This window comes from Haliaeetus leucocephalus, unplaced genomic scaffold (assembly GCF_000737465.1).
Source record: "Haliaeetus leucocephalus isolate CR32 unplaced genomic scaffold, Haliaeetus_leucocephalus-4.0 Scaffold217, whole genome shotgun sequence".
Classification (NCBI taxonomy): Eukaryota; Metazoa; Chordata; class Aves; order Accipitriformes; family Accipitridae; genus Haliaeetus; species Haliaeetus leucocephalus.
In genome coordinates this window covers 5,444,799-5,468,421 of record NW_010972653.1, presented here as the reverse complement: position 1 = coordinate 5,468,421, position 23,623 = coordinate 5,444,799, and the positions used below count along the sequence as shown (strand labels likewise).

At 45.9% G+C, this 23,623-nt stretch overlaps 1 protein-coding gene across 2 annotated transcripts in view; it reads left to right on the top strand.

Moving 5' to 3' along the window:
* Positions 1 to 23,623, top strand: part of HPCAL1 (hippocalcin-like 1) — a 50,136-nt gene that overhangs the window by 15,235 nt on the left and 11,278 nt on the right. Inside the window, exon 1 of one of the 2 annotated variants that reach the window (XM_010566680.1) lies at positions 8,909 to 8,976. The exons of the other annotated variant lie outside the window; for it this stretch is intronic. The gene's annotated coding sequence lies outside the window, so the exon portion shown is untranslated. Of the gene's footprint in view, positions 1 to 8,908; positions 8,977 to 23,623 lie in introns of those variants that run through there. 2 annotated transcript variants of the gene reach the window in all.

Here is a 23,623-nt window from a genome sequence, read left to right as displayed (position 1 = left end):
CTGTGAGTTGGTGGTGGTCAGCGTGTTTCAAAATAGCCGGTTGCACGAAGTTGTGTTGATTGTCAAGTCCAATCTCATGCTGTCACAGAGAGTGAGGAGTAGACTTTAAACTCAAACAAACAAACAGGTCCCCTCTCGGGTGCTTGCCCTGCTGAGAGGCCGTTCACCTCCCTCCCTGATTAGAAACTGCTCCACTTTCAGTTTTAACTTACTCATGGGCTGTTGACTAGTTTGAGGGTTTTTTTGTCAGCACTACGGGTTTATTTTTTTTTCCATCTGCTGTTCACCATCCTGATGCAGTTACACCAAAAGCTCTTCTCCCTTCTTGTGCTTTCATTTTAAGATGCATCAGCCAAGTGCTGCTAGTCTGCCACTTTCCTTAGCCTTGTTTTTTTAAATTTGTATCACTGAAGAACATTTTGATCTTTGCTCTTTATTTTTATTTGCATGATCTAATTCAGCTTGACTTTTTGGCAATTTCCCTTTACCCCTTTGCTTCCTGACCTCCGTGACACAGCTGATCTGCTGAGCAGCCCTTCCTTTCCATTCCTTGCAGGCACTCTGCTTAGTCTTAATATCCCTTTTTTGGTGATTGTTCCTCCAGTTAGATTGGGAATCATTCCCTAGACATCTCCCCCACTTTGCTTGGGGTTATAAGTACCAACTCTTCCCCCCCTTTCTTCTTTGCCATAAAGATATTATAAGCTTCTTAGAAGTATGTCCTTGAGCACTTTAGTCCAGTTGACTTCCATACCGAGTTCCTTTGATTCCTCAAAGCTTATGGGAAATTGAAAATATGAATTTCTATGTTTCACTTCAGAGTACTCTTTCTACCTAAACCACATGATTACAACTGCCTCCAGAGTTACTTTCTGTGAGCACTTACAGCTACTTACAGTGTCTAAATTAATATTGCCCTTTTCTAGTTCAGCAGCTGGAGGATTACAACTGCTGTCTGTTGCTTCCAGGAATATCTGTGGTCAGCTCTTAATGTTAATAGTAGGTTCTTCAGTTGAATATTTTGGGAAGTTACAGTCCCACAGTAAGATAAACCCTGTTAGCGCTTTTACCTCACTGTGGACGTTGCAATCTACACTGCAGTCCCATGCAAACTCTGTAGGGTGTAGGACAGCCTGTGCCTTTGTCCCTCCTTCTTCCAAGCAGCATGGACCCCACAGCAGTCATAGGCCAGCCATGATTGCTGTCATCCTGAGCTGCTTCTGCTTCCTGACTTTCTTCTGTTGCTGTGCCCTGGCTCCCAGTGTCAGTATGTTAATGCTTGATCTTGTTTCTTATTCATCATCTGTGAATTTCTGGCTTATTATCTAACATCCTATGCTGCTATTGATGTTAATGTGCTCTTCATTCTCCTAAGTTTGGATGATACTGTGTGCTTTTTTGTCCACGTTTACCAATCCACCTGTCTGTTTATTAAAACCAGATGTGGGAATTAACTGATTTTCCTGATTATCCTCTCTCTAGAAGTTGTGGTTTGGTTTGGGGTTTTTTTGGGTTTTTTTGGTTTTTTTTAGTTTAAAACCCTCAGCTGTGCCTGCTGTGATCACAGAAGGCCATTTCTCAGCCATGGAGAAATGTCCTTTTTCCATGAATGCCTTCTGGTGGTGGAGCACCCTAAAGCTTCCCTTGCGTGTCAGTTCTTGAACCATATGGATAACATTAACTTGTAATGGCTTTTCCTTCCTTTTGTAGCATCTAAAGAAAGTCCCCAGGGATGATGCTCAGAGGCTAAGCCTGGTCTCCCCAGGCTCTCTCTGTAACCGAGAGGGAGGTAGGCACCACCAGGGAGCATCTAAAACAAGGTCCTGCTCCAGATTGCCTTCCTAGTCTACTTGTTCCACTGGCAGAGAGATGATCCTCTTCTAGGCTAAATTTAGTCCTGAGCCTTGATCATGCCTGTGGTCGAGTTCTCCATCTGCACACTGAGAGCGAGAGCACTTCATCTCTTACTGGAAGGCCAAAGATAAACCTCTCGGGGAACAAGGAACTAGAATACTCTTAATAATAAGGACCAAATAAAGTGATGTAAGTAAAGGGAGAGCTAAGGACAGTACAGTGGAGCAGCTGGGGGCACGAGACAGGAGAGGAGATGGAATAAAGTCAGGCCCCCAACAAATGAGCTGTGGCCTTGCAATCAGAAGCAGCTGAAAGACTTTCATGGTGCAAAGACATCTTGCAGAATCTCTCCAAGCAGGAAGAATGAATCCAGATTGCTGTATCTGCAGTGAGGAATTGTTTTATTTCCCATTAAAAGGGTAGAGACAAAATCAGATTTCCACTCTGAGTTGTCTTATATTTTTAGCCTGTGATTGGATTGCAAATACACACTGGATATTTACATTTCTAGAATCAGGCTCTGGTGCCATTTTCTTAACCAGGATCCAAGTTAATTTGCTGAGCTTCCAGATGGAAGCCATTTGTTTCTTTATTACAGATTTGCAGGAATGCTTAATTTAATCTAGATTTTTCTAGCTCAGTAGTTTGCCTATCCTAACATTCAAGCATTTTCCTTACCCCCCCTTCTCCCCCTGCCCCTTCCCCTTGAGCTGAATTATCTACTCATGCAGAATAAAGAAAATGGGTTTTGCAGAAGGAGCCACCTGTCTGTCATCCATCCTGTATGGAAGCTCTTGGGGAGCAGATTGTCCTTCCATCTCCTGCAGAAGGTTTCCTAAGAGGGGACTAAGTGCAAGGCATAGCTGGTAGAGCCTCTTAGCCCTGTTTCACTTGGTTTGTTGAGGCTTATTAAATTTTGCTAGCTTCTTTGTTTTAAACTATTTAATGATCACCTTAATCTGGTCTAGTACATGTGCCGAATAAAGATGATGTTAAACTGCTGGCTCTTTCTCTGTTGCGGGTAGATAAGGATATTTGCAGGGGGAGGCTCATAATTTTCCTTAGCAACATTCAGCCTCCAGTGCATTGAGTGACTTGTGATTGTATTATAGCCATTTCTTTAATGAAATTTTAACCTACATGTCTCTTTACAATCACTTCTGCCTGGGGTTCTTAGTCATGCAAACACTATGTATATCATTGCCGTGGCATGCAGTACGTACTGAAGAAGCAGATGGGGTGCAGACAGGTTAGCTCACGAGAGCCATCCCCTTTCTTCATTACTGCATTTTCCATAACAGTTAAGACTGTGGTAGGAAAAAATGATGCATCATGTTTTAGCTGCTTTAGTTTCAGAATGAGTGTATTGAACCAGCTTGAGGTCAACTTTATTATTTCTTCTTCCTGTGTTACGAATTTCCAGTGCTCCCAATAGTCAAACCTCATCCCAGATAAACACAGAAGTGCTGCACAGAGAGACTGCATCCCTAAGCCTCGGAGACACAGTGTGCCAAGAGCCACAGGCATGCTTGAGAGCTCGTCCTGAGCAAGTTGGGTCAGTGACCTGCAATACTTAGTACATGGGTGAGCATTTACAGTTGTCCTGTGTGGTTTCTGTGTTGCTTATGGTCATGCAGGAGCTGAAGGAAGCTGGGGTTGGTAGGGAATGCGCAATATGAAACTGTCCTTCTTCATTCCTTGCTCAGGATTGTTGCCTGTGCGGTAGTGATGATGGGGATGGCGTGATAAGGTACCAGAAGACATCTTTTTGTTCTGCATCTGTACAACATAAAGTCTTGCTGCCTCCTGGTCTGTGGTTTAGGCCCCAAGGTGCCAGGGTGATGTTTTCAGCCAGGTGATGCTCAACCCTTGCAACGGTAGGGCAAAGTGGGGTAGTTGCTCACTTCTGGTATAGATAGTCCTTGGTACTTTTAGATTTTGGGGGTGGAAGTGGCAATATTGGTTTTCTCCACAGCAAATGAGTGGACAGGTTTTGGAGTATTTTATCAGGCGATGGAAGCAATGGGGGCTCATTTCTGGAAGGCAAATGATGGACCGTGGGACAGGGCCGGGTGAAGGAATCCTGCCGTTGTGCCTGGGAAGGCAGGCACGGGCTCAGCAGCGCATCCCAGCCTCGGGACAAGGGCAGGGGGTATATCTTGTACGTGCTCCAAGGGTCAAGGCACAACCTGGACCTGATTCCCAGCACCACCGGCAGGCTGTGGAACACCACGAAGGCAAAGGTGGTGTGGTGGAAATGATACAGTAAAAGATTATGTGGTTAACAGTACTCAGGTCAGCATCTGAGGTTAACAGACAACAACTCAAACAGGGTGGGATTTCTTTAGGACCAATAGAGTAATATATGAGATGTTTAAATTCTTATCTTACACATTTGTTTGAATACAGTACTGACTCATTAGTGGGAGAACTGGTTTAGTTTACTTACAGGAGGTGAGATGACATGATAAACTTGAGTAGGATAACAATCTAGTATTTTGCATTATTTCACATTATATAAATGGTACTATAATATATATTTTATTAGAGCATTGTTTTTTATCTTAGTCTACCACTATAAAAAAGGATGAATATAAAGGAGAAAGAAACAGCATTTGTAGTAGAAACAGAAGCTTCTGAAATGTAGCTGAGAGATAAGCTTGTTACATTGAAACGGTCAGCCTGGGAAGTTTTCTCCCTGTTGTGCTGCACATGCAAACTCATTACAACCCTTTAGGAGTTTCTCACAGTCTCTTTCTGCCTTAGTGTGACCAGGACACTAAAAACATGGGATTATCCCTGTGCTCCCCGCAATCGCAGCACCATACAGTGTGCATGTGATGTGAAAATTGCTCAGCAAGGCTGCCCTGCAGCAGCCAGAGCTGGTTTGGGCTACCTCATAAATCCTACTAAGTCAGGAGTGTCAATACAATATGTACAACTTTGGTTCAGAGGGGGCTATTTATAGCTGCAGTAAGAGTATTATGTGCACAGGGCTTTTCTTTCACACCTGATCAGGGACCTTGGCAGATTCAACATCCATCCCCTTTACCCGCTCAGCAGCTCGGGTGCCAGACCTCTGAGAGCACAAGGGTTTTAGCTGGAAATCCTTGTCATCTTCTAAGGCCATCTGAGGGCCATCACAGAGGAGGAGGTCGTGATTTTCTGCCTGCCTCTGTACAGCATCTCCTCGTCTCCTGGCTCGCTGGGTTCGGTGGTTTGGCTTTCAGGGCATGCAGTGCCCCGCTGTCACCATGAGCACTGCGGTGGGAAGGAGGAGGGATGCCATATACATGTCAGTGATGTCATTAAACTTCTCAAGCTCTTCTCAGTGATGAGTGAGCTTTCTGAAATGTTTTGGGGTAAAGTGCATAGGATCTGGAGTTTGGAGGGACCAAATGTGGTGGAGCTGCAGGGGCAGGGTAAGAAGGAGATGTGCTTGGCCTTCGTGGGAAGGATGATTTACACACCCTGTCAGCGATGGCAGTTCGTGGTTTTAGGGTCTGGCTGTGGAGATAGGAAGGACTTTCCTATAAGTTTCCAGCCTGGGGTAATCCAGCGGTGGAGTGAGGACCTTCTTTGTGACCTTGTGTTCACAGTCTGGTTTTAGGCTTTGGCATTTGGTGAGCACACTAATGGTATGTAAAGGAATTGCCACAAATTTAATTTTAAAATAACACAGCGTTAGTGGAGTACAAATAGCAAAGACCAGTAGAGAACATGTTCCTTCCTGCAGCCGGCCTGGGCTGGGGTCCCCCCCACCGCCAACAGCCCCCTGGGATGCTGCCGTGAAGTGCAATCAAATGTGTTAATAAAGCGTACAAGCTTTCTGCATGCTTACTGTGTTACATCAAGCAAGTTGATTATAGGGGCTGTTTATTTTATGGGGTTTTTATATTCTTATTGGGAGCCATTTGTCAGTCTGCATGGAAATCTGATTAGCTGAGAATTTCTAGCTCTGGTATATGTTAACCTATAAAGTGAAGGATGCAGCAATAAACACAGCCCATTAGGCTGCTGGAGAAGTCTGTAGGCTTCTTTGGAGAGTGGAAAGGAGAGGTCTTGACATTTAAATGCCTTTCCCTTGGGAACTCGCCTGTGTTTGGTGTGGGTGTTCTGTGCCAGCATCCCTTGCAGGGGCTGGCAGCCCATTTCAGCCCACTGGTGCTGCTCTATGCTGCTGGAAATCTGAGGTCTGAATGTCGGTGGGTCTCCGTGCCCACACCGGTGGTGAGCTGAGAAGAAGCTGCCTTGCTACGGGTGGTCTCGTGTGGGAAGGGAGCAGAAGGCTGGTGTCACTGCAGTTTCAAATCCACCCCATCGGCAAAGTGGTGTTGGCAAAACTTTGGGCAGCGGGAAGGGGAAGATGCTGCTTCTGCAGAGCAAAGAAACAAGAAATTGTAGCTGACTGTGGTGCTTCTGCAATGCTTCCTAGAAGTAAGCACGCTGCTCTTTGCAGAGTGTGGTTCATTAGTTAAGTAGGTTTAAATTCAACTCTCCTTCAGGGTATGGGGCACAGCATAAGGCTTCCCCTTCACCTATCAAATGCACTTCCCCATCGCTCTGCATAAAATAACTTTCAGGTTTTTTTTGCAAGGAGATACTTAAATTTGGCACCAGGCACCACGGTGTGTTGCCAGAGGGTGTTGAATGGGCACTGTACATGACTGGATAAAGCACGGACAAGGTGACTAATAATACCTGCAGCCTTGCAGCGATATTTTTGTGAAATGCCTCCAGCGTAGCAAAAGCCCAGGGCTCTTCTCACCAATACCCTCTTCTTTTTGCTTAATTACAACAAAAGATTTAATTTTTTGTTAATAGTGTACAAAAAACTTTTGGCAATAAGGTAAGCAGAGGCTGTGGAAAGCTTTGCCATCTGTGGTGATGCATTCAGGACGCCACTACCAGCATCACATGGGGTGAGGTGGTTTGGGGCAGCAGAGCAGTGCTGCTCACATCCCAATCCTGGCATCCCTGAAAGAGGCCAAGCTCCATCCAGGAGAGGATAAAGGTGTACTTTTAACACTGTTTTGACAGGATGAGTTCAGCTGCTTGGTCAGGGTGGATCTGGTCTGCAGCGTGCCTGAACGACATGTCGGCACATAACCTGCCCCGGTCCCTTCTGGGCACCCTGATACATTGATCTGTTTTGAAAACCCAGTCTGGCTGGTTGAGACGGTCCAAGAGGGCTGACAGAGTGAAGAAAGGGGTGGTTGTTAGCTAACGTCATCTGCTGTCTTAAAGCCAGCCTGTGTCTTACCATGTGTTTGTTGGGTTGGACTGGGAAAAGATGTTCCCATCAGCTCTGCTTCTTAAAACACACAAACATATTTGCCAGCCTTTCCAAAAGATTTTTGAATTAATTAAGGTATCTGCAAGGCTGCATTGAATCTACTTTTTATCCTAGTGTAGAGGACCACTGAGTGGTTGGAGTGACCCAGCTGTCTTAGCTTCCACCTTTTTATGTTCATGAACATCTTCTTTTTATTGAGGTTGGGGAGCAAAGCTTGTGTCTTCAAGTTTTGTAGCACTTGAAGCTGTCTGGTCCATCCCTGAGCTGCTGTGCAATGGCGTACCCACCAAATTTTTCTTGTCTTGGAGGTAAAAATTGGTAGTGAGATACTAAAACTGAGGCAGATGCCTTCTTATGATTTTGAGTGGCTTCGTTTTATCTTTCAAGTTTGCTTTCATCAAAATGACAGCTTACACTTGTTGTCTAAGCAGTATGGTATCCAGCAAGTAGTGAGGGCATTTTTCTGTCTGGGATGAGGCATCACCAGTGACATCAGGGTGGTGCAGAGCTAGTGTGGGATTTGCAAATGATCACTCCTAAAACCAGTGCTGTGATTAATTAGGGTTTTCAGAGTTCTGGAACAATCATTTCTATATTAATAATGTGCACATCTAAGTGGCCCTCTGCTGGCATGGGGTTTCTCTTTGAACAGAGGTTGAAACAGGTAATTTTGCCATTAGAGCCTGAATATATAGCCACATCAGGCTGTGGGCACAAACTGTGTCTTGTGTAAATGTATTTGCTCCTTGACGATTTTCTTCTCTTTGATGCAGAAGTCTTGCTGCTGTAGGTGTAGATATGTGTATGCTGAGCTGAGCCCCTCTTTTTTTAAAGAAATATCTGTAAATTTCTTATAGACACATGTTGGAAAAGCAGGGAATCTTTCAACTTTTGTCTTTATTTTAACTTTGAGGGAAACTAAGTGCTGTACCAGAAACTCCCACAACGGATGGGTGACCAGCCAAGTGGTCTCCTCCTAGCTCTGAAAATTCGGCCTGGGGAGCTGTAGACTGCAAAACCATCAACTGCTTGGAAACCTTTCAACCTTTCTACCTGCCTGCATCTCTGAAACTAAAGTTTGGGGTGTCTCTTGAGATCCCGTATCTTGTTTAACCACAACACTCAAAGATACTATAAGTAATGATGTCTGAGGAGCTGCAGAAGTGAAGCAACAGCCAACTCCTGGCTAGTAGGGATTCAAAACTGTGTTTGAACTGGTGGGAAGGAACGAACGAATAATCCCATGCTAGCTCTTCTTTCTCTGAAACTTCTGCAGCGAAGCTTTGGAGGTGTGAGCTGCATCTTCTGCCGGTGCTCCTGGATGTCCTGAGCCTGGATGGTTTTAGGGGAGGAGGAAAAGGGGGACACAAGCCGAGAGTGGAGCCACCTGCCCACTTTTATGCCGTAGCAGTGCTAAGGGCACATTCCCTCTCTGAGCTCTCTCTTCAGGCTTTGCCTGCTTCGTGGAGAGACTTAATTCAGTGTTTGAGAGACTCTTATTTTCCCCTTGTAGGAATGGGATAATGGAAACGTATGGGGTGATAATACGGTGATGTCTGTTCTCCACCATCGCCCAGGAATTTCTGAGTGTCGGAAGGGTGTAAAATGTAAAACCCATTGCTGGGCGGAGTGAGGGTGTACACGTCGTTTGTGTACGTGTTTTCGCTTTGTATTCAAGAAAAAAAAAACCCTCATCTAAAAATAAACTCCCGGCTCACCTCCGCTTCCTGGTTTGCGTGGGCTGCGATGGAGCAGCCAGAGGGATGGGGCGGCAGGGCTGGCCTGGGGAACCCCCCACCTGAGCCCGGAGCGGCTGAAGGGGCAAGGTGAGGGGGTGAGTGGGGGGTGGCTGGCACCCCCTTGGGCAGTCGGCGCGTGGCCGGCCCTTCTCCCTGTGCCAGGGGGTCACGCTGCCATCAGTCAGTACGTAGGGTGTCTGTCCTGTGCGGGTGGCTGCATGAAGTCCCTCTGCGCCTGTAAATTCATGTCATGGTGCAAACGTGCAGGTCCTCCGTCGGTCCCGAGCGTGTGTTTTGGCGACGAGGGAGGTGGTTGGCTTTAAAGCCTAAATCCCCAGAGTGCTTTAGAGGTCTGGGTGCTGCTCTGGGTGAAACAGATGAGCAAGCAGAGCAACCTGAAGCCATCAAAGATGTGTAATATAATGGCAGCCTCTCGTGCCAGTGCGGCAGTGTGGTGTTACTGTGGTATAACCGGCACCAAAACTCAGCTGGAGAGCCACCAGGACGCTGTGCAACGGCAGCTGTGCCAGCTCACGGGGGGCTTCGCTCTCCAGGTAGGGAGGAGCGGTGCGGTGCTGGGGCGGTTTGCTGAGCCAGGGCTAGGAGAACTGCAGACGGGAAGCGAGAAAGGCAGCGGCTGGCTGAAACCACAGGGCAGCTGCATTCATCGAGAGTTGCCCGGGAGCGCATTATTTTTTCGTTAAGGATGCTACGACATTTCCTACTTTGTTGCCTTCTTTTTTCTTTTTTTTTTTTTTTAAAGAAAACCTAATGATATTGTGCAGGGGATGCACAGGTGATTAAAATGTTCTTAATACTAAAGTGTTTACAAATAAGCTGACAAAGGCAATAGGAAGTTGCGTTGTTTTCTCTGCTCTTTACAGGCAGGATTGAAACTCCCCTAGCTTGTGGTCAGTAAGATATTGCAGAGCCTGGTTCTGGCCTGAACTGCCAGCAGGGACCTTTACTTTCTTCTCCATGTGAGCTAAATCCATTTTACTCCATGAACTTTGTTTTTTACCTCTATGAACCTACCTCGCTTGTCTTAAATCCAGAAGCTGATGATTTGGAAAGATTTCTCTGAAAGTCCTCCTAAGTTTTATCAGTGATTTCTTGTCATCAGGTCTACTGACATATATATTGTCTGTATGTTTACATTGCATGTTTGTACTTAACAGCGTGTTAGTTCTCAGAGGTTTAGCAACCTTCTGGAAAAATTTGCACTGAGCAAGGAAGCAACCTGATGTGGGGGGATCAGTGGCTTCGGTCTTCTATGATCTTGTTTTTCTGACCTGTATTAACATATTTTTCCCCCAGCCTGGAGGAGATGGCGCTTGCAGGTTCAGCAGTGGGCTGGCGGAGCAGCACCGGGGAGGTACAGGCTTGCGGGGGGGGGTTGGGGGGGTTGCCTATCTGGGGCAGCCGATGAGAAGCATCCGGCATTTTAAAAGCATTAGTGGACGATGGATATTATATCTGTATGTAAAAGGTACTTTAAAAAGTGCCTGGAGGGCTTGCAGATAGCCCATCTAGCTGACAAAGCATCTGAATAGCAGAGCTGCATGGGAGAGCATCTTGCTGTACTTAGGGGTTTTCTGAGCAGGCATAAAGTTGATGGATGCAATTTAGTTTCTGGAAGAATGCAGGCAGTTTTGCACGAGTAATCGTGACAGGAGTAATTATGGGTGAAAAGAGAAACGTGGCGGAGCAGGGCTCTGGTCAGAGTCACAATCTGGGTTTCTTTCCACCTTTTTTTTCCCCAAAGAAAGTCCACGCTCTGGTGGCTCTGTCTCTGCTGCGTGGCCCCGTGGGGATGGATGCTCTGGGCTGTGGTCGCTGGGTACCAAAGCACCCGGGGAAGAGATGCTCCTGCATTGACTCAAGTGGTGGCGCGAGGGCTGGGTGTTTAATGAGGGCTGCTGTCGCCTCGTCCTTGCTGATGCTGCAGCCCAGGGATGGCTAGCTTCTTTTTATTAACCACAGTTATTCATCCACTTGGTTTTCCTCTGTGGGGGAAGAACTGGTTATAGTGCAGGGATGCTCTTTGGTGTGTCCAGCAGTTTCAGCTTGCCTTGAATTTTGGACTAATTGCTGCAGCAATCAAATTTGGTGTCTGAAGGCAGCACCACAGTCATGTGTGATGGGAGGGGACAAAAGTAATTTTTCTATTTAGCTCCTCTGAAGACTTCTTTTAATCTGGCCAGTTTGGCCAGTTTTGTTGTTGGTTGGTTAGGTTTTTCATATTTTGAGGTGTGTATGTGGATTTTTTTGTTATTAAAGAAAAGACAAAGTAATAGCTCCTTGCCTCTTTAACATAATGTAATTAGACGGAGGAGCAAGCTATTGAGTGGTTCTGGCTAAAGCTGTGAAAAAGAATAATTTTAACTGCTGTTATATGAAGAATCTTCCTTTTTCTGCTTTTATGTTGATGACTGCCTGTTTATATTTTAGCATCTGTTCCTGTAAGAATGTGGAAGGAAGAAATGAGCAGGCTCAGCAGAAACTGAAACCCAGCCTAATCTCATGCTGTAGTAAATGCTCAATAGTCTCATTGTCTGTGGGCACTTCAGCAGCAAACCCAGAAAAAAAAACCCCAAAACCAAACCAGCATTAAAAACCGGAATAGATGGCAGAGAAAGCATCAAAAGCCTTTTGTTGTTTTCCCTAGCATCCCGCAGGCTCCACACATGTGCCCAGCAAGCACAAAGCTCATCAGCACACCACCAAGAGCTTTGCCCTGCTGCTCGGGGTGCTGGGTGTGGGGTCCTGCAGCTGGTGGTGCCGGAGCCCAGCTTCACCATCACCAGCGGGGCAGGCAGTTCCTGCCAAAGCTCTTTATAAGCTTTCCGAGGCTGGCTGCCATGCGTCCCGCAGAGTCTTCCTGTCCTTTCACCCTGTGCTTCCCCACTTGCGTAACTGACTTAGGCATTACCCTCCCTGCTCTCCTTGCCGCGTCTTTGGCACTCATGCATCACTTGGCCTCTTTGTTTTGATAAATGACTTTCCAGCCAAGTCGCTCCTTAGGTGAGGCTGGGAGTGTTTTGAAGCAGAGATGCTAAGTTTACATTCTTGCCTATTTAATTTTGCAGATCTATTTCATACCTAGACTCACTGGGATTATTTACTGAAAGTATATGGAGAATAATACTTCTCATTTAAAAAAATCCCTGTATCTTGTGAACTCATGATGCTTTCTGTGGTCAGAAACCGAAAGTGGAATGGATTTTTTTTTTTATTATTACTTTATCAGACTGAGAGAAGTGTAGAGATTAGTAGAGCATAAACAGAAGGAAGTAAAGCAGCTCTCAAGTGTTTTAATGATCTGAGTAGCTAATTTGTTTAGTATGAGTTGTCACTGAGCCTTCAGTTTGGCACTTAGGGTTTTAGTTTGTTAAATACAAATAAATAAAGCATGGAAATGGAGTTTCTAGAAATTGCGGCCCAGCTTAGCTCTGTATACGTTCTTCAGTCCTGCATGCAGGGTTGCTCAGTCCATGCTGGTATTCCCCAGCTGGGCTTTTACTTGCAAGGTGGTGTCATGTATTTTAACTTAGTAATGCCATAGACGGGGGTTGCATGCTCCCTCAGCCAGTTTGCAGATGACACTGAGCTGAGTGGTGCAGTTGACACATCTGAGGGAAGGCATGACACATCCAGAGGGACCTTGACAGGCTGTGGAGGAGCGGGCCCATGCAAACCTCATGAAGTTCAACAAGGACAAGCACAAGTTCCTGCACCTGGGTCAGGCAGCCCCCAGTGTCAATACAGGCTGGGGGATGAATGGATTGAGAAGGACTTGGAGGTACTGGTGGATGAGAAGCTGGACATGACCCGGCAATGTGCACTCGCAGCCCAGAAAGCCAACCGTATCCTGGGCTGCATCAGAAGAAGCATGACCAGCAGGTTGAGGGGGGGGATTCTGCCCCTCTGCTCTGCTCTGGTGAGACCCCACCTGGAGTGCTGCATCCAGCTCTGGGGTCCTCAGCACAGGAAGGACAGGGACCTGTTGGAGTGGGTCCAGAGGAGGGCCACAGAAATGATCAAAGGGCTGGAACATCTCTCCTCTGAAGACAGGCTGAGAGAGTTGGGGTTGTTCAGCCTGGAGAAGAGAAGGCTCCAGGGAGACCTTACTGCAGCCTTTCAGTACTTAAAGAGGACTTATAAAAAGATGGAGAAAGACTTTTTACCAGTACCTGTAGTGACAGGACAAGGGGCAATGGTTTTGGACTGAAAGAGGGTAGGTTATAGATTGAAGAAAGGTTATAGATAAGGAAGAAATTTTTTATGATGAGGGTCTTGAGGCACTGGAACAGGTTGCCCAGAGAGGTTGTGGATGCCCTGTCCCTGGAAGTGTCCAAGGCCAGGCAACCTGGTCTAGAGGAAGGTGTCCCTGCCCATGGCAGGCGGGGTTGAACTGGACCATCTTTAAAGGTCTCTTCCAACCCAAACCATTCTGTGATTATTCTTGTGAGATCTGGTGCTAAAATCTGCACTTGTTTACTGGCAAAGGCTGATATTTATACTGTACTTGAACAACTTTTGGCACTGCTACTTGATGAAGGTAAGCAAAATTCCTGTGTCTGAGTGGAAAAAATGTTCTTCAAGTTTAAGACATGAGGCATCTAATATTTTCAGTCAGGGTAAATGTAATGATGAGCTGGGAGGCAATGGTAGGAAAGAGGTCCATAACCTTTTGAAGGAGAGGAAGCAGATACATTTTTTTAGGCTTGCCAAGTGTTGCCATTTATCAGGCAGCTCCTCTTTATTCCCAGCCCTTGTCCTTGGACCTGCCTGGGACTGATTTGAAAGGACCCTCCACCTTGTCGATGCAGGGTGATGTTTGCTGCTGCAAGATGCATTTGTCTAGCTGGCTCCTCGGCAAAGCAGCGAAGTCCTATCAGCTGCCTTTCTACTTAAATTATCTGCTTTTTAGCACAGCGACAGGCTCTTTTTAGCCCCGTGCATGGTGCCTGGCACGGTGGAGGCCAGATCTCAACTGCCACTTCTCTGCTTCGCAGCGGGAGCCCTCCAGCATCCTCCAGCTTTTAGGCTGGGACAGCTGCTGGGAGAGCTGGAGCAGCGGGCTTCACCGCTGGTTAACTTTAACACGTACCAGCCTAAGATGTGCTCTTAGCAAAGAAATGGTAGCTCCCACTGCTTGTACAGATGTGTGAAACCAGGCTACTCGTGTTAAACATAGTGCGGGCTAGAGCATGTTCATGCTGTGGTTTTCTCTGGGAAAGCTGCGGGCGTGGAAGCACTGGCTGCAAGAGCAGCATCAAGAAATTGGACCTGTTTTAGTGGGGTTATTTGTGGGTAAAGAGTGGTGCTCTTGTTGAGGAGCTCTAAGTTCTGCCTGCAGTGCTCCTAGCAGCCTCTGTGGCTTCGTGGTGCAGCCTGGAGAAATGTGCTGCCGCAGCTCCCCTCCCTGCCGGAAAGAGCAGTTTTGGTTGAGAAACAGTCACTTTTTTATAGGAAAAGTCGATCTGGGGGCTTTATGCATACACAAATTTTATTCAGTGGCATGCCGAGACATGTAGGGGTTTTAAGCTTTTTCGCGACTCGCATGTCGGCAGTGATGGGCCGTCGGAGCGAGCGCCCAGCTGAGCAGGCTTGTGCCTGGCCAAAGCTGCCTGCATGCCCCAACGTACATCCAAACGCTGTTACAGCATAGCCAAAGGTTTTGGCAAACTTGTGGTATGTTTGCATGGTTTCTCCCCATCCGTTTGCTTGTACGATGACCCAATCCAGGGTGCCTTTCTGGTTTGCAAAGGGTCCTGCCATGTTGCTCCAGTGCAAGCGCTGCCTGGAGCTAGGGAAGGAGCAGTGCCAGCTCACTGTGGTTCCACCCATGGGGTAAAACCACAAAGGGCACACTTCTTTTGATGTTAAAAAAAAAAAAAGGCTTTTCTCAGTGGCAAATCTCTCAGTGACTACAAGTGCCATGTATCTGTAAGTGTGTATGAACACGTTTGCTGAACTGCTTCTCCTGCCCCTATGGCTGATCCTGAGGCCCTTCACATTCCAAGGGGGCTGCAACCTGCTCATAGCATTCAGGGATATTTTCAGTCACCTTTTTTACTGCTCTAGTAAAGGGGGATTTTAAAATTTTATTTTCAGAGCAAACTGCCTAGTGGCCTTTCTGTTTGTTACAGCTGTTTCTCTGACAGGCCAGATCTGAATCTCCCCCTGTAGGAGGAAAAAACCCTTTATTTTGGACAAAATACAAACATATGTGTGTGAGAAGCTGCACTTGCTGAAAATGTTTTCTCGTACCCAGATCCTATTGAATAGCAAATAGAGAGTGATTGTGGTCTCCCCTAGTTAAGGCTGTGGTTAGATTTGGTTGGTTGGTTGGTTTTGTGCAAGCCTGCTGTTTTGTTTATGAAACAAATATGCCATTATTCCCTGTTCTCACACTGTGGACGAGTGATAGAAGTGGTCTTCCTCGGTTGCCTGACACTTATAGCTGGAGAAGAAACTGGAAAAGTCTTGTGTGATTTGCACCACTAGGTTTTACACGTGGAGACGTTCCAGAAATGTGTTGGGTCACTTATTTCTTAACATTGTTTTTTCCGCTGAGCTTCACATCTCTTCCATTAGACCTTCTCAGGGGATGGGTTTTGAAGCTTCATATTTGGGAGTGCACAGACCAGATATCTGATGCCACAATGCTGCCATTTATCATTAACGTGAAAGAAGATCAGGATGTGGTTCTGAGCGAGCTGGGTAGCCCTGGGGATGGCAGTCACAGAAAAGGCATGAAACGTAGGGGCAATATGTCTCTGAGCAGAGGAGAAGCTACTCATCTGGTAGCACTGAGAGGACCCCAGGCAGAGCTGAACACAGATTGACCCAAGGCACTAAGGTGAGAAGACAAATCCCCTTCTTGGATGAGTTCCCAGTGCAGATAAGGAAACTCGGTGTCGAGGTGAAACCTCGTCCAAGATGGTGTGTGCGGTCCTGGTGGCCAGGAGTCGGTGAGGCTGTCACTGCACTAAGTGCATAGGAGGATTTCTATGACACGGGGAAAGGAGAAGGTGTGTCTGAGAGGGGGCAAAAAGAGCCCGGTCATTTAAGCCAGGAAAGCCAAGACTGATGTGGGAGTGATGGCTCTCTATCTGTGTGTGTAACAGAGGGGAAGTTCTAGAGAAGACGGTGTTGGAACCAGAGCAAATGTGGTCACCGGCACTGAATACATTCAGGCTGGAAATTAGAAGATGATGTTGAGCTGGTAGAGGAATGAGGCCCGTGACTGCGATAGTGGGAGCAAAGCCTGGCTGGCTTTTGGGATGAAGCTCAGGAAGAAGGTCAATGAGTGATGCCACATCTGCCATATCAGGGCCCAAAAATGGTATTTCCAAGAGGAGCAGCTCATCTTTAGGAATATTGAAAATAATGAGTATTGACTACATTAAAGTGCAAGTATATGGAGCTACATCCACCCTGGCATAGCTCTATACGGAAGCCATTAGGACAAAGCTGAGTAACAGAAGCTTATAGGATGTGAAAATGGCTTGGAAACAACAAGAAAAAGAAATAACCTACAATAACCAAATTGAATTTGCAGGAATGGTGGCACTCAGCATCTTCGCTTCAGTGCATGCCTGTGGTGGATATGCCACCTCTTCAGGGCTGGCACTCGGGCAGATCTGTCCCTCTCACCCCTCGCTGCGAATTCAGTGTCACCACAGGCTGTTTCTTACTGCACTTTGTCTAATTTCAGCCCAACAAAGCCGCCCTCTCAGCTGGGTGCTCACTGTATTGCCATAATATGAATTAGTAGATATGACCCAGGAATTTTATAACACCAGTACATTTACTGAGCGCATTTTGTTGTCCACTGAACCCAGTACCTGGCAGATAATTGCTATGAGAAATAGTTTTGACTCTTTCGCTCCTTTGTAAAACCAGGGAGGAATTGATAACTTTATCTCTCCCTGTTTTGGACCAAGTGCAGTTTCGATGGCTATCTGGGCAGGTCAAAGCCACAGGCGTGTGTTCCAAACCAGTGGGTAATTGCTTTGTGCAAAGCCATTCATGAACTAATTTTTTCCTCCAGGAAGGTGAAGTTTGTTTATTCAATCCCATTTCAAAGCAATGCCATTTCTTACTAGAGACCATAGCAGAAATGTGTGCACAACTTGGTTCTTTCCGACCTGCCTATATCTTTGTTTTTGTTTTGAGAATATAATTTGGAGTATATTTTTTCCGCATTGCTTCTTAATCTGTCTAGCCTGATATTTTCCAAACCTGTGGTTTCCTTCCTTCTCTCCTGCATTTTCCATTATTAAATCTTCCAGCCCACTGAAAATATCTGAGATGTAGATTTAAGCAACTTTGGCACAGCACAAGTCGTCTTCTATTGGGTTAATAGGCAATGGGTGCTCCAGCACACGAAGGATGGGTTGAAAAATGACAAACAGGCTTCTTCCCATGGTCTGACACCCAGGGCAGAGAACAGGGCAGGTGAGAGATGTGACAACTGAATATGTACATTAAAATGGACAGATAACTGATGCAGTACTGTACAAAGGAAAGATCTGGGTGGTCTGCAAATATGTGTTACTGTATTTAGGGTCTGATTCTGTTACATCCAAGCAAAGTAAATATTCCATTGGTATTTGTTAGGAGTGGGGGTTTTTTGCTCAGTGCCAGCTTATCAGTACTGTTGCCCAACCTACAGGTTGTCCTGGCTCCAATGTTCTTGGTCTACATGTAGGACCATGCAAGAGGCAGGAGGGAGGCAAGGAGGGGAGGGTCTGGTGTGGCTGCAGAGGTGGGGAGGGAGGGATGGATGGAGCAGGTTGAGTGTCTCTGTCCATCAGCATAAAGGGGCTGCTGCAGTCCTATTAGAAAAGGCTAAAAGGTAAATGGGCCTGAGAAAAAGTGTGATGTCAAGATGGCATTGCGAAGTCTAAATGTAGCTTCTTGATTTTCCTTTTTGAGCAAAGGATGTTCTCAGGGGGCAAATCTGGCTCTGCAGCTTTGATGGGGGAGCTGAGAGCCCTTTTTTTATCTGGATGGTGCCAGTCACAGTGGGACTGTGGGCAGCCCAGCCTTCCCCTTCCCACCAAAGTGGTGGGAACTGCGGCAGGGCGGCCGCATCCCATGGGAGACGCACGGCAGCCTTCAGCCAGGTCCTAGCCAGATAGGACTTTCTTCCAGCGGCAGAATCTTCCTTTTGGTCTTCAGCAGGGCTCGGGAGGAGGGTTATTTAAAGCCCTTGTCCTTTCTGTGGAGTATAGGAAGTAGGAAGCACTTCCTCCCCATAGATCTCTATCCAAAGCTTTTGTCCACTTCCTTACAGTCCCACCCTACTTGGAGTTGCTCCAAAACCCAGCATGCCAGGGCAACGTGCCGTTGTTCAGCAGCGTCATCCTCAGCCGCGGCTCCTCTCTTTTTCCAAAACAGAAGGTTTTGGCACCAAAATGCCAAAGAGCACTGTCCTGGGCTTGGCTATGGGAGATATAAATGCCTGTCTGTCCATCCTGCCCCACCACCCCTCCAGCAGTTGGAAATGTTGGTGTTGCAGAGAGGAAATATGGGGGTTGAGCTTCCTTTGGGAGCCTGATTGATGCTTGCTGCTGTGTTCTACTTCTGAAATGTAAGGTAGATCTCAAAATAAGTCTCACAAGTCAGGATCTCTGCAATAGAGGGTCAAGAAGCTAAAAAAAATATGTTGACCGCAAGAATGTGAGGGCCTGAAATGCTTTTAAGGTACTGTGTACTCTGTTCAGAGCATGGGGGGAAATATGGGGCTATTTCTTTTGCGCTGGGTATATCTCAGGAAGGTCTAGCAGCAGGATTGTGCCTGTGTTTGCAGAGGGAAGAGAGAAGAGACTGAACAGGAGGCTCAGCCAGGGCAGAGCATCAGCTGGAGGATCTACCTGGTGCCTCCATGGTCCAGACTGCCTTCAGCTGAGCAGATAAAAGCTTCACCTTCCTCTGGCAGGAACCTCTTCCCTGATGCCAGTGTGACTCCAAATACCTACATCAGTTTTGGAGCTGACTCTGCTGACCCTGAAGGTGGTGCGTTCACTGGCCTTTCCTTTTCAACATACTGCCAATGAGAAGCTGTTGGCAGGCTTCAAGGTGAAGGGAAGCAGCCTCGCTGTTCTGTGCTGAAAGTTGATGTCTGCACACCCCAGGAGAAGGCATCACTTCAGAAACTTTCAATTAGTGTACCATCCTCCACCAGCGTAGCCCTCCTTTTAACCACTGCCATGTCCTTTAAACACTTTTTTCCTGTTTCTCTCAAGAGGAAAAAATAAATTATAAATTATTGTGTTGACATTACGCAAATGTTGCACTTACGGAAAGGTCTTGTTGACGTGGTTTCTCACACAGGATACCTTCTCATGCAGAAAAGTTGCTGAAAATTTCTAGGAAAATAGGTATGTCATCCTTGGGGAAGGGAGATTAAAAAAAAAAAGACAGCCTGGTGGCTAGCATGGATCTTGGTTTGTGAAAGATGCAGAAATTGGTGAAAGTGTTGGGTTTAGTAGGATTTTCTGTAGCCCTGCTAGAAGTGGAGCTAACTAGTAGTTGATATCAGGTATAACTTAGGGTCTCTTCAGAGACCAGAGTAATAAATGAAAAGATCAAAAAGTGGCTGAGGTCAGTATCATGGTGTGGCCAGACCCGAAGAGCTTATCTGTCCATGGCCTGATATGTTAAAACCTTACTGATTAAGTGTTTTTTTTTTTTTCTTTTTTTTTTCCTTTACTAAAACAAAGTTCACAGAGATAGTGCCATCTGAAGGAGAGACCTTAAGGTGGTATCAGGAGTAGGTTTTCTTCCTCGTCCCCTTCTCCCCCCATGAATGTCCACCTTCAACATTGCTGTTGAGAGAAGACACTCGTTTCCTGTTTTTGTGACACCGAGGCGGTGGGACAGGATGTGCCCCATGTGTGGTCTCAGGTGGAGGTCAGCTCTTCTCATCCCACGCCTGTTGGGGTGCTTCCTGCTTCAAAGCCATCACATCTCCTTCCTGTTACCATACCCAGTTAGGGAGGAAAATACACCTATTTGGCCACTACTGGCATCACTCAGATATAAGTATAAAATTAAGCGTGATTTGATTTTCCATTTGCTCTCTTACCCAGCCTGTTGACAGAGACTCAGCTCCAGGTAGCCCTCACCCGCAGCGCTCAGAAAAGCACATTTGGTGTGGATATTGCTGGGGATGGAGCCCTGTGGTGGAGGTTAATGAAAAAAGTGATGTCTTGAGTGCGGATTGCATGGTTTGCTTCTGAGATTATTTGCATTTGAGTGTTGAATGCCACGCAGAAATGTCAGAGGAGAGAAAGGATTTTCAGAGGGCTTTTCTTGGTGCCCTTAAGAATGTCAACGTGTGTCTTGAGTCAGGGGATCTTCCACTGTCTCCTCTGATATGGAGCACTCCCTTTCTCTGAGACAGGCAGTCATATTGCTCTTCTGCGTAATTTATAGTGAATGCTCTTAAAAGCGAATCATACTGTTGAGTGTTCAGGATTAATGAAAGTTGCACCTACTTAGTGCGTGGGCTGGTACTGGAGGTGTCCTGCCATGCTGCTGCATAAGCCTCTGCTTGCCTTGGACCCAGCTGCTGGGAGAGTCCAGCAAGCACAGTCCCAGGCAGCTCAGTGAAGGGGTGTTGCCCATTTTTGTACTGATTTTGTAGGAACTAGTGACAAAATAATACGATGTCTCCTGTTGTCTGGAGATCTCCCATTTTTAATGATGGGGACTGAAGTAAGAGGTGAGAGGGGGTATTACTTGTATCACTGAGCATCATGCATGGCCAGAGAGATGGTCTGTCATACCACCGCTGATCAAGCAAGGATGTCCTTTTTGTCTCTGCAGTGGGTATAGAAAATAGCACTTTGTGTTCAAGATCCACCCAACAGGAATGCCAATGCCCCGCTCATCCCTGCCACCATCAGCCCTGGAGTTCACACCGCCGAGGCACTGCCTTGGGCAAACGCCCACGTGTGCCCTCGCACACGTTGCCGGTGGGGAGCCACCAGCCCAGGCGTGCCTTGGCGTGGCCATCCCGGGAGGACATCAGGACATTGCCCCAGATGGGTGTCTGCATCCCAGCATAGATTTTGCTATAATTCAATACAAGGTGTTTGGCGTTGCATTCTCGAGGCACGAAGGCTTGTGCTTGCCCTGATACTAACCCGAGCACAAACCTTGCATCACGTTCCTCTGTGATGCTCTTGTCCAAGATGTGTGCTGGGGATGTGGCTTTCCTGCACGTGATAGTAGTCTCTGCACTTTTGGCTCCTTGATTGTAAAAATAAATTTTAAAAAATCCCTGAGGCTGGTACAGTCACCTGCAGCAAGACTTGAGTAATATCCTCAGCTAGTGTAGAGCTTGGGCTGATTCCTACCAACAGAAGACTTGGTCTTCTGCTGCCTGAATTGCTGCATCCAGCAGAACCATGTTCCTTCCTTACGGGTGAGATGCTGTTCTCGTGTAGTTATTTTACAGATTTTTTTTATTTCACAGGGTTTTTACACCTCTGCAAGAAACAAAAAGTTAAACTCTAGGTTTGCTTTTAGATTTTTACCTATAGCATTTTTTTCATTCAGCAAACAGGAAGACAAAGGTGTGAAATAATTAGATTATTATCATTAGTGGTTGCCACTGAAGGGGAAAGAGAACAGTGTTTTGAGATGAATTTTGGTTTAGTAGAGTGTATTTTTACAAGGATGTTAACCAGTGGCTTTTGTGCTATTTTAAAGTGATGATCTATATAAAAAAAAAAAAAGCTCATTTAGAAAGCTGGATTAATAAAATAAATGGATGCATTTATATTAGATTTGAGATTTTTGAAACAAAAAATTGGGTAGCAGTAGAAACACACAGTGTTTCAGTGTTTTTAATTAAGCAGCTAAATAAATGTTGGTTGAATTTTTGTTGAAGGTAGTTAGTTGCCATATCTCCAAAACCAAATTTCTGAGCATCTTTTTACTAAGCATACCTCTGCTAAATATTGAAAAGAAACCCAACTCTCTTCTCTTCCCTGTTTCAGATTAGCTACCCTGAAATCCCCTTGATTCCTCCCAACTCCTGTATCTCAGCACAGTACCTGCAGCTTGGGAAGCGCATCGCATCTTCCCCCCCCCATTTAGGCATAATTAGCAGTGAGGATAGTCTTGCAGACCAGCCTCTGAGGGCTGACTATCATCTGTCACTGTCTCTTTAGCAAGTGCCATTGTCCCCAAACTCTCCATCGTCTCCACGTGAATGGTTCTGATGCTCTGAGGTATCTCAGGTGCCATTGCCTGGCTCTTGATACTGCCATATTTTGGCTAATTCTTCTAAAATTTAATCCAGTTTCCTTTCTCCCAGGGCTGTGATTATTCTGTAGAGAATTATTCTGTGATTTATTTTCATCAATTAAATAAACACATTGTATGAAACTTTTAAAATCCAATGACAAAGCAGCCCAACTGTGCTAATTCTGTGGTTTTAATTATATTAAAAATATAGTGCCCTCTGCTGATTTCTGTCACTTCCCTTTTTCTAAAAGGTTGCAGTCTTCTCTCTGATTTTGCAGTTCACATCAGGCACCTTCCCGTATCCTGCAGGCCCGCACTCACAGAGCTTTATTTAAAATTATATATCACCATAGTATATTCAGTGAACATGACATGGGTTTTTCCTCATGCAGTCCAGCCTTTTCAGAAAAAGACCTTGTGGGCTAAGACATTGTGCTGACATGTTTTCCTTGCTCTATAATATTGTGTAAACAAACTGTAATTTTTTTTTTAAGCCTTGCCAACTTTGCACAGCCTCTGCAGACAAAACAGGGTTGGCTGCTTCTCCTTTGGGTTCATTAAAAAAAAAAAGGAAAGGGCAAAGGGAGGAGACAAGGAAAATCCACTCATGATTTTCTTTTCCTGTCTGTAATCACAAGCTGTATTGCTGCCCAATCTGCTCCCACCCAAATTAACCCAATTTCCTAATTTCCTAAAAATATTTCTGTGCTTTCCTTACTGCATTGGGAATATTTGCCCTTTACAGTAATAAGCTCTCCTCCCTGAGCTGGAGAATGTTATGGAGAGCTCCCTGAGGAACTGCCAATTTTCTGGTCCAAACACAGGTCTCGTTTTTTTCCTCATTAGCAGCAATTCATGAATGTTTGGGGGTGTTTTGTGGTTCTTTTGTTTCTTTGCAGTGAATTTGTAAAATGGTTCTTGGGTTAATGCATTGATGCTCGATGTCAGAGACTAATTGATTTTTCCCTGTAAATTGGGAATATAATCCCGAGTAAAGTGACTTCAATAGACAGGAGCAATCCAGAGACCCGTAAGTGAATTTCTTAGGTTTCAGCCCTTGTAGCTGACTCCATGAAATTAATGTGCCAGCCTGGAAATACTCCTCTCGCATAGCTATTTGCAGGATTGAAGCCTTTGTAATTATATCTTTTTTTGGTGAGCTTGGGGGTAGGTGGTTATCTATGATGGATTTTCATCCCAGACGTGGAATCAGGTTTTCAAGACCACACAGTCCCTGGGTACGCATTTGGATGGATGAACTTAAAAAGTAAGGTGGCTCAAGGTCTGTTACTAATTCGCTCCGCCTCTCAGAAGGACGTTCAGTGTACATACCTGAATTGTTACTGGGTTCTCTGGAACTGAAAATGTGGGTGATACAGGGCGTAGTCCTTCCCCTTCACCCACTTTTTTTAATAGGCTTCTGAAAAGGATTTAACTTGAAAATAAGTTGCAAGTAAGC